We start from the raw sequence: 12,696 nt of genomic DNA, 5'->3' as shown, positions 1-12,696 counted from the left end.
CCTGGCCTTTTTATAACACCTTTCTGTAGGTTAATCTCTCTGAGCTGCTCCTGGTCTATTATCACCAGGTCATGTCCTATGATATTAAAAAAATCCTTCCTCAATTTCAGCAATTTAGGTTGGGGACCACTCCTCCCCTACAATTACTCCTTCTATAACTTAGGGTTACAGCCATAAATCCACAAAGGACAACTGTCATCAGTTGAGGTCACCTTCATCCAACAGGGCTAGAAGAAACTCACTGCTTTTAAAATGCATCCTGCAGAGTTTTTTGAGCCAGTATGCTAGAATCTCAGATACTGGAGCAGAGTTTGGTCATTTGGCCCATAAAGTCTACTCCGGCATTTGATCATAGCTGATTTTTCCCCTCTCAATCCCATTTTTCTGCCCTCTCTCCGTAACCTTTAATGCCCTTACTAATCAAGAACCTATCAACTTCTCCTTTAAATGTACCCAATGACTTCCACAGACATCTATGGCATTGAATTCCACAGATTCACCGCCCTTGAGCTAAAGGAATTCCTCCTCATTTCTGTTCTAAAGGGAAGCTCAAATACCATCTATCAATTTGCTGATGATACAACTACTGTTGGTAGAATCTCAGATGGAGACAAGGGGGCATACAGAAGTGAGGTTTACCAACTAGTGGAGTGATGTCGCAGCAACAACCTGGCACTCAACGTCAGTAAGACGAAAGAGCTGATTGTGGACTTCAGGAAGGGTAAGATGAAGGAACATATACCAATACCAATAGAGGGATCAGAAGTGGAGAGAGTGAGCAGTTTTAAGTTCCCAGGTGCCAAGATCTCTGAGAACCTAACCTGGTCTCAACATATTGATGCAGCTATAAAGAAGGCAAGACAGTGGCATTAGGAGTTAGACAGTTTCATTAGGAGTTCGAAGAAATTTGGTTTGTCAACTAAAACACTCGAAAACTTCTATAGATGTACTGCAGAGAGCATTCTGACAGGCTGCATCACTGTTTGATTTGGGAGGGAGGACCACTGCACAGTGCTAAAAGAAACTACAGGAAGTTGTAAAATCATTCAGCTCCATCTCGGGTATTAGCCTCCGTAGTATCCAAGACATCTTCAAGGAGTGATGCCTCAGAAAAGTGGCTTCCGTCATCAATGACCCCCACCACCTAGGACATGCCCTCTGGTGGTAGAAAGTACAGAAACCTGAAGGCACACACTCAGCGATTCAGGAACAGCTTCTTCCCCTCTGCCATGTGACTCCTAAATGAACACTGAACCTATGAACACTACCTCACTTTTTTTTATATTATTCCTGTTGTTGCACAATTTAAAATCTATTCAACATATGAATACTGTAATTTATTTACTATTTATTTAATATTTTCTTCTTCTTCTATATTATGTATTGCATTGAACTGCTGCTGCTAAGTTAACAAATTTCACAACACGTGCTGGTGATAATAAACCTGATTCTGATTCTGAGTCTGTGCCCTCCTGTCTTAGAATCCCTCACTATAGGAAAATCTTCACCACATCCACTCTGTCTAGACTTTTCAATATTCGATAGGCTTCAATGACCTCCCCCCTTTGTTCTTCTAAACTCTGGCGAGTATAGACACAGAGCCATCAAATGCTCCTCACATGTTAACCCTTTCAATCCCATGATAATTTGCATTATTTTGTTCCAGGAAGTGACCTTTACATCATTCCTCCTGTTAATGCATTCATTAACTCCGGTTGCGTGACTCTCATGACCCTTCAGATTCAGAACTGTTGGCATGAAGGAGTGGCATGTCAGTGTAGCAGTTAGTATAACGGTCTACGGTGCCAACGATCAGAGTTCTACTCCTGTTGCTGCCCACATGTTCTTCCCGTGACTGTCTGGGATTCCCCTAGGTGCTCTGGTTACCTCCCACAGTCCAAAATATACGGTTAGGGGCTAGTACGTTGTGTGCATGCAATGTTGGTGCTGCCGGCACAGATTCAGGCTGTCTTGATTGTTAATGCAAACAATACATTTCACTGTATGTTGTGATGCACATGTTACTCTTAATCTTTAAAAAAAAATTGGAAGCACAAAGACATCCGTCCAACGCCAGGCATATGTGGCCTAGTCCACAAATACCTTAGGCTACTATTATCAGTTTTTATCATCAGCACAAGCCACTCCTGTGCTAGCTGTTCAATCCACATCATTTATTTATTTATTTTTCTGACATCTGTGGTTGGGAAGATGTTGGACTCCATTATTAAGGATGAAGTTTCAGGCACATAATAAAATGGGCCAAAGTCAGCATGGTTTCCTTCAGGGGAAAACTTGCCTAACAAATCTGTTGGAAATCTTTGAGGAAATAACAGGCAGAGTAGACAAAAGAGAGTCAGTGGATGATTTGGATTTTCAGGCTTTTGACAAGGAGGCCTGTACATGCGGCTGCTATAAGAGTTGATGGTATTTCAGGAAAGATACTAGAATGGATAGAAGATTGGCTGACTAGCAAGAAGCAAACAGTGGAAATGAAGGAGGCCTTTTCTACTTGGCCACTGGTGACAAATGGTGCACTGCTGCGGTCGGTGTTGAGACCAGTTCTTTTCACGCTGTATGTCAATGATTTAGATGAAAGAATTAATGGGTTTGTGGCCAAGTTTGTAGATGATAAAAACGATAGGTGGAAGGGCAGGTGTTGTTGAGGAAGCAATGAGTCTACAGAAGAACTTGGATAGATTGGGAGAATTGGCAAAGTAGCAAATAGAATGCAGTGGAGGGAAGTGTATGGTCATGCACTTTGGTAGAAGGAATAAAAACATAGACTATTTTCTAAAAGGGAGAAAATTCAAAAATCAAAGCTGCAAAGGGACTCGGCTGTCCTTGTGCAGGATTCCTCAAGGGTTAATTTGCAGGTTGAATTGGTGGCAAATGGCATATTAGCTTTCATTAAGAGAGGACCAGAATATAAGAACAAGGGTGTGATGCTAAGGCTTTCTAAAGCACTGGTCAGACCGCACTTGGAGAATTGTGAGCAGTTTTGGGCCCTTATCTAAGAAAAGGTGTGCTGGCACTGGAGAGGGTCTAGAGGAGATTCACAAGAATTATTCCGGGAATGAAAGGGTTAACATGTAAGGAGATAGGCCAGTGCCCTATCAAATATTGAAAGGCTTAGATAGAAGGAATGTGGAGAGGATTGGGGTGGCATGGTAGCATAGTGGTCAGCACAACGCTTTACAGTACCAGCAACCTGGGTTCATTTCCCGTTGCTGCCTATAAGCAGTTTGTAAGTTGTCCCCGTGACAATGTGCATTTCCCTTGGGTGCTTTGCTTTCTTCCCATAGTCCAAAGACATACTGGTTGGTAGGTTAGTTAGTCATTGTACATTGTCCCTTAATTAGGCTAGAATCAAACTGGGAGATTGCTGGGCAGCACACCCTGAAAGGTTGGAAGGGCCTACTGTGTTCTGCATGTCAATCAATCAATCAATCAATAAAAGGCTGTTTTCTATAGTGGGGGAGTCTGATCAGAGGACATGGAGGGATATCCATTTAGATCAGAGAGGGGACAAATTTCTTTAGACAGAAGGTGGTGAATCAGTGGAATTCGCTGTCACAGACAACTGTGGTGGCCAAGTCACTGAGTATAGTTAAAGCAGAGGTTGATATTTCTATTTAGTCAAGGCCTCAAGGGTTACAGGGAGGAGGCAGGAGAATTGGGTTGAGAGGGATAATTAATCAGCCATGAAGGAATGTCGAGAAGATTCAGTGGCACTGTAAAATGTTACACTCCCGCAGGCTAATGAGCACTTTAAATAAAATCGCATTTCAACATACTTCTGACAGATGAGAAATCAGGCAATATTATTAGAATTATAAACTATGCTAAGTATGTAGAATGTAGCAATCTTGTGAATGTTTTATACTTGAGGATTTTCCTGCACAACAATTACACATGCAGGGGAAGAAAAGATCTTTGATCGCTCAGTCTACTTCGTCTTGACCTTTGCACTTTACCTGTCTACATGCAGTGCACGTTCTCTGTGATTGTAACACCACAGTGTGCCAAATGGTTGTTTTGATGCATCTAGTGTGGTAGTGTAGTGGGTAGTGCTTGTCACTCTCACTTTCAGCTTCCACTGCTGGCTAGCTGTCTTGTAAAAAGGAGAGCTGAACGTGTGATAACAGGACTACTGAAATGCTGGTTTGGAAGTCAGCAGAGTTGAACACAATGCACTTTGAGCAAAGGTCTACCTTCACACATCCATTATCCCCAGCAGCATGGGGAGAGTCACGTTCCTGCTACAACAGCAGATTAACCAGCGGTGCCAGTCTCTCAGCTACCCAATCAGTGGACAAGAATCGAACCAGAATGGGCACATTGGCACTGACAGGGACTTGAGGATAAGTATAGACAGTAATCACATATGCAACACCATGGCTACAATTCTTTCGAGACCGAAAGAATTCCAGTAATGGAATGTACTGGCTCACAGTGGAATAGCGGATCTAAATTGATACCGACAGTCTCAATTCAAAAGAAGAGTAGATTTACTTTTGTCAAAGAGACTGACAACTCTTTGAAGCAAACAGCATGAATGTTGGCAGCATCTCATTCAATTTGCCGGAGATTTGAGCCTTGGCTTTTAGAAAATGAAATTGCTGGACGGAGTTTATAATTCTAACAGTGTGGCTCCTGGGAATACTGAATAGAGCTGTTTAAAATTATCAACTAACTTGATAAGGTCTCTATGCAACGGATGTTTCTAGTTATGTATGCAATAAATATCAAGATCCTCATTAAAATACAGCAGGGCAGTAGTTAAGAAAGAGCATCCAGAGAGCTATGGACTATTTATAGATCTGGAGACATTCTGAATCCCACCATGGCAACTGTTACCAAAGAAGTCAGTCTACATTGTTTTGGAATTTTACACGGCAATGTGTTTATTATTGTCACATGGGCCAAGATTCGGAACAAGAAGGCAGTGGGAGAGCACCTAAGGATTTCCAGCGGGAAGACATTTTTGAGTACTTGGGGGAAGAGAGAGGCCAGACTGCGCAGGCGCGTGATGTCCGCCAGTTGAGCGCGAACAGTTTAAAAAGAAGGCAGCCATATCCAGCAGGCAGCGTTGGGAGCGGGCAGTGGAGTGAGAGGCAGCAGAGGGAAAAAGGGCTTTGGCTCCATGGGCTTTGGCGGTAATGGGAAGAGGTGAGGCAGTTGTTGATTGCAAAAGGAGGTAGTATGTGTGTGAGGCCAGTTTTCTGTGGTCGGTGTCAGATGTGGGAGGTCCAGGAGTCCCCTGTCGTCACGGATGGCCACATCTGCACCCAGTGCATCGAGATGCAACTCCTAAGGGAACATGTTAGGGAACTGGAGCTGCAGCTCGATGACCTTCATCTGGTCAGGGAGAGTGAGGATGTGATAGAGAGGAGTTACCGACAGGTGGTCACTCCGGGGCCATGGGGGACAGAGAAATGGGTAACAGTCAGGAGAGGGAAGGGGAAGAGTCAAGTATTAGAGAGAACCCCTGCGGCTGTACCCCTTGACAATAAGCACTCCTGTTTGAGTACTGTTGGGGGGGGGGGACAGCCTACCTGGGGAAAGCGACAGTGGTCGTCCCTCTGGCACAGAGTCTGACCATGTGGCTCAGAAGGATAGGGAATGGAAGAGGAAGGCAGTAGTGATAGGGGACTCTATAGTCAGGGGTTCTGACAGGCAATTCTGTGGACGCAGGAAAGAAACTTGGATGGTAGTTTGCCTCCCAGGTGCCAGGGCCCGGGATGTTTCTGATCGCGTCCAAGATATCCTGCGGTGGGAGGGAGAACAGCCAGAGGTCGTGGTACAGATTGGTACCAATGACATAGGTAGGAAAAGGGAAGAGATCCTGAAAGAAGATTACAGGGAGTTAGGAAGGAAGTTGAAAAGCAGGACCTCAAAGGTAGTAATCTCAGGATTATTGCCTGTGCCACACGACAGTGAGAATAGGAATAGAATGAGGTGGAGGATAAATGTGTGGCTGAGGGATTGGATGTCCTGGATGTAGAGGTGGAAGGTTGGGTGAGTAAGTTTGCGGATGACACGAAGATTGGAGGAGTTATGGATGGAGCTATAGGTAGTCGAAGGTTACAAGAGGATATAGACAGGTTGCAGAGTTGGGCAGAAAAATGGCAGATGTAGTTCAATCCGGACAAGTGTGAGGTGATGCATTTTGGAAGGACAAACCAGAAGACTGAGTACAGGATTAATGGTCAGTTACTTAAGAGTGTGGATGAACAAAGGGACCTTGGGGTTCAAATCCATACATCCCTCAAGGTCGCTGCACAGATTGATAGGGTAGTTAAGAAGGCCTATGGGATGCTAGGCTTCATTAACAGGGGGACTGAGTTCAAGAGTTGAGAGGTCATGTTGCAACTCTACAAATCTCTGATGAGACTGCACTTAGAGTATTGTGTTCAGTTCTGGTCACCTCATTATAGGAAGGATGTGGAAGCTATGGAGAGGATGGAGAGGGTGCAGAGGAGATTTACCAGGATGTTGCCTGGTTTGGAGAACAAGTCATATGAAGCAAGGTTAGCAGAGCTGGGACTTTTCTCTTTGGAGCGTAGAAGAATGAGAGGGGACTTGATAGAGGTCTACAAGATTATGAGAGGCATAGATAGGGTGGATAGTCAGTACCTGTTTCCCAGGGCACCAATAGCAAACACCAAAGGGCATATGTACAAAATTAAGGGAGGGAAGTTTAGGGGAGACATCAGGGGTAAGTTTTTTATGCAGAGGGTTGTGAGTGCCTGGAATGACTTGCCAGGAATGGTGGTGGAGGCTGAAACATTAGGGGTATTTAAGAGCCTCTTGGACCGGCACATGGATGAAAGAAAAATGGAGGGTTATGGGGTAGTGTGGGTTTAGTACTTATTTTTAAGGATTATATGAGTCAGCACAACATGGAGGGCTGAAGGGCCTGTACTGTGCTGTAGTGTTCTATGGTTCTAGGTTAGGACTGTATTCTTTAGAATGTAGAAGATTGAGAGATTTGCTAAGAGGTATACAAAATTATGAGGGGGTTTAGATAGAGTAAATACAAGCAGGCTTTTTCCACTGAGATTGGGTGAGACTACAACTAGAGGTCATGGGTTAAGGGTTAAAGGTGAAAAGTTTAAGGGAAACTTAAGGGTTGAGAGAGTGTGGAAGGAGTTGCCAGCACAAATGGTGCATGCGAGCCCAATTTCAACAATTAAGTGAAGTTTGGACAGGTACTGTATATGGACAGTGGAGGTATGGAAGGCTATGGCCCAGGTGCAGGACAACAGGAGTAGACAGTTTAAATAGTTTCAGCACAGACTAGATGAGCGGAAGGACCTGTTCCTGCGCTGTACTCCTCTTTGACTTATTCCAGCGGAATTCGACCTGCTAAATGAAGGCTCATCTGCTCCCTCAGCTGCACATGCAGAATCTCCATCAGGAAAACAGGAGACTTTTCTCCAATAATTTATCGCTGTCCTTCAAAGGATATTGCAGCACAGTAGCGTAGCAGTTAGTGTAATGCTTCACAGTGCCAACAATCATTTTTTTAGGGTTCAATTCCTGCTGCTGTCTATAAGGAGTTGGCACATTCTCCCTGTTTCCTCCCACTGACATATATTTACTTTGATAATAAATTGAACTTTGAACACTATTACAGCAGCAGTGACCTGGGTTCAATTCCCGCTGCTGTCTGTAAAGAGTGTGTATGTTCTTCCTGCGACCTCGTGGGTTTCCTCTGGGTCCTCTGGTTTCTTCCCACGTTCCAAAAATTAAGCCAGTTAGTAGGTTAGTTAGTCACATAGGTATAATTGGGGGCCAGACTAACCTGTTACCACACTGTATCTCTAAACAAATGTTTTTTAATAAGTACTCCAGTGTCAAGCACTGTTCCCTCTAAGGTGCATGGGTTCGTGGCCACGCGGTAACAGAAATGCTCCCACACACGTAGCGTTTGTTGCTGGGCAGCCGGAATTGGATGCAGGAAGAAAAAGTTTACGAAACGTGGAAGATTTTTTGTTGTACTGCATTTCATTTACACTTCAATTAATAAATAAAATCAAAAGTATGTAATTTTTCAATTTTCATTTTAAATATTCATAGTTTGCGTATTTAAAAAAAATATTTAAAGTGCCACACAGTTTTCAGGCTGCGTAAACATTTCCTGCTCAGAGCAATGGTTGTTCTGCGTAGCTTTACAAAACTTAGAGGGAATGTTGTAAATGGGTTGAGGCAGTTGAGAGAGTTGATACCTGAAAACAGGTTCCCCCTCTGGCATTAGCTGGCTTTGTTTGGTTATAGTGGCGTCACACAGCAGAGGCCACCTGTCAGTGGCTACCAGCTACAAGCCTTCCCTGTTTAATAAACAGCAGGGTTATTGAGCTTCTCTAACTGGTATTAACCCACAACAACCCGTGTTTATTCATCTTCAGCGTCACTAATCACAGACAAGAGTTGTCGAGAAAGAAAATCTGATGTCAGTAGAGTAACAGAGAATATATTTCAACTTTCAAAGTAAATTTATTATCAAACTACATATGGATAAGTTACCATATATTACCTTGAGATTCATTTACTTGCAGGCATTTAGAGGAAAAATGAAAATATAGTATAATTTTATGAAAAACAAAGACTCCTTGAAAGTGAGCCTGTAGGTCATAGAATCAATTCAGAGTCACAGCGAATAAAGTTATCCACGTTGGTACAGGAGTCTGATGGTTGAAGGGTAATAACTGTTGCTGAATCTGATGGTGTGGGACCTAAGGTTTCTCTACCTTCTGCCCGATGCCAATGGTGAGAAGCGGGCTTCGTGTGGGAGCACTCCTTGTAAATGTTCTCAGATGTGGGGAGGAACCTAGTGTAATGGACTGAGCTGTACCACCACTTTTTGTAGGTTTTTCTGTTCTTGAACATTTGTCCAGGCCCGTGATGCAAACAGTCAGCATACCGGGAAGATTTGGAGAATTCCTCAGGAAAACCCATGGTAGGGGAATCTAGGACAAGAGGGCATGACTTCAGGACTGAAGGACATCCATTTAGAACAGAGATGCGGAGAAATTACTTTAGTCAGAGGGTGGTAAATCTTTGGAATTTGTTGCCACGAATGGCTGTGTAGGCCAAGTCATTGTGTTTATTTAAGGCAGAGGTAGATAGGCCCTTGATTAACCAGGATATCAAAGGGTATGGGGAAAACGCAGGGGAGTGGGGATGACCGGAAGAATTGGATCAGCCCATGCCTGAATGGCGCAGCAGGCTCGATGGGCCGAATGGTCTACTTCTGCTCCTATATCTTATGGTCTTAAATATTTTCCCCTATAGTTATAGTCCCAAAAGGTTGGGAGGCTTATGGAGTAGCAATGTACACACAAATGTAACTCATATGTACTGGATGTTACTGTAAACATCAGGGCAGACTGAGTCAAAAATTGTAGCATTTAAAGTACATCTTAGAAAGATGAAGAGGTCATTTCCTCAATGGAGGCAGGAAATTATAGAACCAAGGATGATAAATTCAGGGGCAGAACTGAGGAAGCACAGAGATCACAAAAGAGGTTATGTGTGCGGGGGTATGGGGGTGGGTGTAGGGGAGCAACTTAGATACAAATGCAAAATGTAACTGGACATTATAGTAAACATCAGGACAGGTGTTTGAATGGCAGGAATTAAGGTGCATCTTAAACGACAAAAAGATCAACATATGGCCTGGTCGGCCTGTCCTGATGAAGGGTCTCAGCCTGAAACGTCGACTGTTCATTCGTCTCTGTAGATGCTGCCTGACCTACTGAGATCTTCCTGATATTTCCAGCATCTGCAGATTTCCTCGTGTGTGAGATCTTCCTGATAGTGGGTCTTGGGCTGAAATGTTGACTGTTCATTTTCCTCCATAACTGATACCTGACCAGCCAAGTTTCTCCAGCATATTGTGCATATAGAACTAATGGGATTTCTCCATAGGTACTAGCAAGGGTATTGTCAGCCAAATGGCTATCTTCTTGTTATTCATCAAATACTCATCCAAATATAGATAATTTGGAAGAAGTCTTTGTGTCATGTCCTGTTGAAGGGTCTTGGATCAAAATGTTGACAGTTCATTTCCCCCCATAGATGCTGCCTGACCTGCTGAGATCCTCCAGCATTTTGTGTGTGTCACTTTTCCTGTAAAGCCTCTCCTCCTGGAGACAAGACTGCTGGTTCAAGTCCAGACCCAGACATGTGAGGGCAGGATCTAGGCCAATGTCCAGCACAGTACCGAGGGAGTACTACTCTGTTAGATTGTTAGATCAAATCCATAGAAACGTACAAAACCTACAGCACAATACAGGCCCTTTGGCCCACAATGCTGTGCCGAACATGTCCTTACCTTAGAAATTACCTAGCGTTACCCATATCTGGCAGCCCATTCCACACACTCACCACTCTCTGTGTAAAAAAAACTTACCCCTGACATCCCAGTTCCAGGATTTGAGGCCAGAAACTAGGTGAACACTCCAGCATAGTAGCGAGGGGAGGGCTACACTGTTAGAAGCACCTCTCTCAGATGAGATATTCAGCAGAGACCCAGCCTGACTTCTCGGGCAGCCAGACACAGTAACAAAAAAGGCCCTTTGTCCCACTAAATTGATGGTGACCATCAACCATCTATTTACATTACTAATCTGACATTAATCCTGCTTTTGAAATCTCTGCAAATTCTCATCAGCACCTCCGTGCACAATGGGCATATTACAACAGTCACGCCTTTAGGATGTGGGAGGTAACTGGAACACCATAGTAAAACCATTCAGACACAGGGAGAACGTGTAAACTTAGACAAAAGGGCACTGTTTGGGCTGTATCAACAGTGGAAATGAATCACATACAGAAGGAAGATTGGAAATTTGGCTGAGTGGTGTAATAACAACAACCTCTCACTCACTGTCAGCAAAAACACAGACTTCAGCAGAGGAAAGCCAGAGATCCATAAGCCAGGATCAGGGGTGAGAGGGTCAGTAACTTTAAATTCCTGAGTGCCACTATCTCACCATATAAATATAATTGCAAAGAAAGCACGACAGTCCTGCTACTTCCTAAGAAGTCTGCAGAGATTCGGCATGTCATCAAAAACCTTGGCAAACTTCTATAGATGTGTGGTGGGAAGTGTGCTGTCTGGCTGTATTACTGCCTGGTATGGGAACACTAATGCATTGAGCAGAAATTCCTATAAAAGGTAGTGGATTCGGTCCAGAACATCACAGGTAAAACCCTCCTAACCATTGAGCACATCTACATAAAACGTTGCTGTAGAAAAGCAGCATCCATCATCAAAGATTCTCACCACCCAGGCTGTGCTCTTTTCTCGCTGCTGCCATCAGGCAGAAGGTACAGGAGCCTCAGGACTTGCACCACCAGGTTCAAGAACAGTTACTACCCCTCGACCATCAGACTTTTGAACAAAAGGGGATAACTGCACCCATTTAAGAACTCTTTTAACTTGTTACTTCATGCTCATTATATATTACTATTTATTTAAATCTATAGACAATAGACAGTAGGTGCAGGAGTAGGCCATTCGGCCCTTCTAGCCAGCACCGCCATTCACTGTGATCATGGTTGATCAGACACATTCAGTACCCCGTTCCTGCCCTTTCCCCATATCCCTTGACCCTGCTATCTATAAGAGCTCTATCTAACTCTCTCTTGAATGCATCCAGAGACTTGGCCTCCACTGCCTTCTGGGGCAGAGCATTCCACATATCCACCACTCTCTGGGTGAAAAAGTTTTTCCGCATCTCTGTTCTAAATGGCCTACCCCTTATTCTTAAACTGTGGCCTCTAGTTCTGGACTCACCCATCAGCGGGAACATGCTTCCTGCCTCCAGCATGTCCAATCCCTTAATAATCTTATATCTTTCAATCAGATCCCCTCTCATCCTTCTAAATTCCAGTGTATACAAGCCCAGTCGCTCCAATCTTTCAACATATGACAGTCCCGCCATTCCAGGAATTAACCTTGTGAACCTACGCTGCACTCCCTCAATAGCAAGAATGTCCTTCCTCAAATTTGGAGACCAAAACTGCACACAATACTCCAGGTGGGGTCTCACCAGGGCCCTGTACAGCTGCAGAAGGACCTCTTTACTCCTATACTCAATTCCTCTTGTTATAAAGGCCAGCATGCCATTAGATTGCCTGCTGTACCTGCATGCTTGCTTTCATTGACTGATGTACAAAAACACCTAGATTTCGTTGTACTTCCCCTTTTCCTAACTTGACTCCATTTAGATAGTAATCTGCCTTCCTGTTCTTGCCACCAAAGTGGATAACCTCACATTTATCCACATTAAACTGCATCTGCCATACATTTGCCCACTCACCCAACCTGTCCAAGTCACCCTGCATTCTCATAACATCCTCCTGACATTTCACACTGCCACCCAGCTTTGTTTCATCAGCAAATTTGCTAATGTTACTTTTAATCCCTTCAGCTGCGGTCCCAGCACCGAACCTTGCAGTACCCCACTGGTCACAGCCTGCCATTCCGAAAGGGACCCGTTAATCACTACTCTTTGTTTCCTGTCAGCCAGCCAATTTTCAATCCATGTCAGTACTCTGCCCCCAATACCATGTGCCCTAATTTTGCCCACTAATCTCCTATGTGGGACTTTATCAAAAGCTTTCTGGAAGTCCAGGTACACTACATCCACTGGCTCTCCCTTGTCCATTTTTATATCTAGT

At 44.0% G+C, this 12,696-nt stretch overlaps 1 protein-coding gene across 6 annotated transcripts in view; it reads right to left on the bottom strand.

Annotated features, from left to right (window-relative positions):
• Positions 1-12,696, bottom strand: part of prkag2a (protein kinase, AMP-activated, gamma 2 non-catalytic subunit a) — a 515,738-nt gene that overhangs the window by 236,173 nt on the left and 266,869 nt on the right. The gene's annotated exons all lie outside the window — the stretch shown is intronic.

Source organism: Hemitrygon akajei, chromosome 8, assembly GCF_048418815.1.
Source record: "Hemitrygon akajei chromosome 8, sHemAka1.3, whole genome shotgun sequence".
Classification (NCBI taxonomy): domain Eukaryota; kingdom Metazoa; phylum Chordata; class Chondrichthyes; order Myliobatiformes; family Dasyatidae; genus Hemitrygon; species Hemitrygon akajei.
This window is presented reverse-complemented; position numbering and strand designations above follow the sequence as displayed.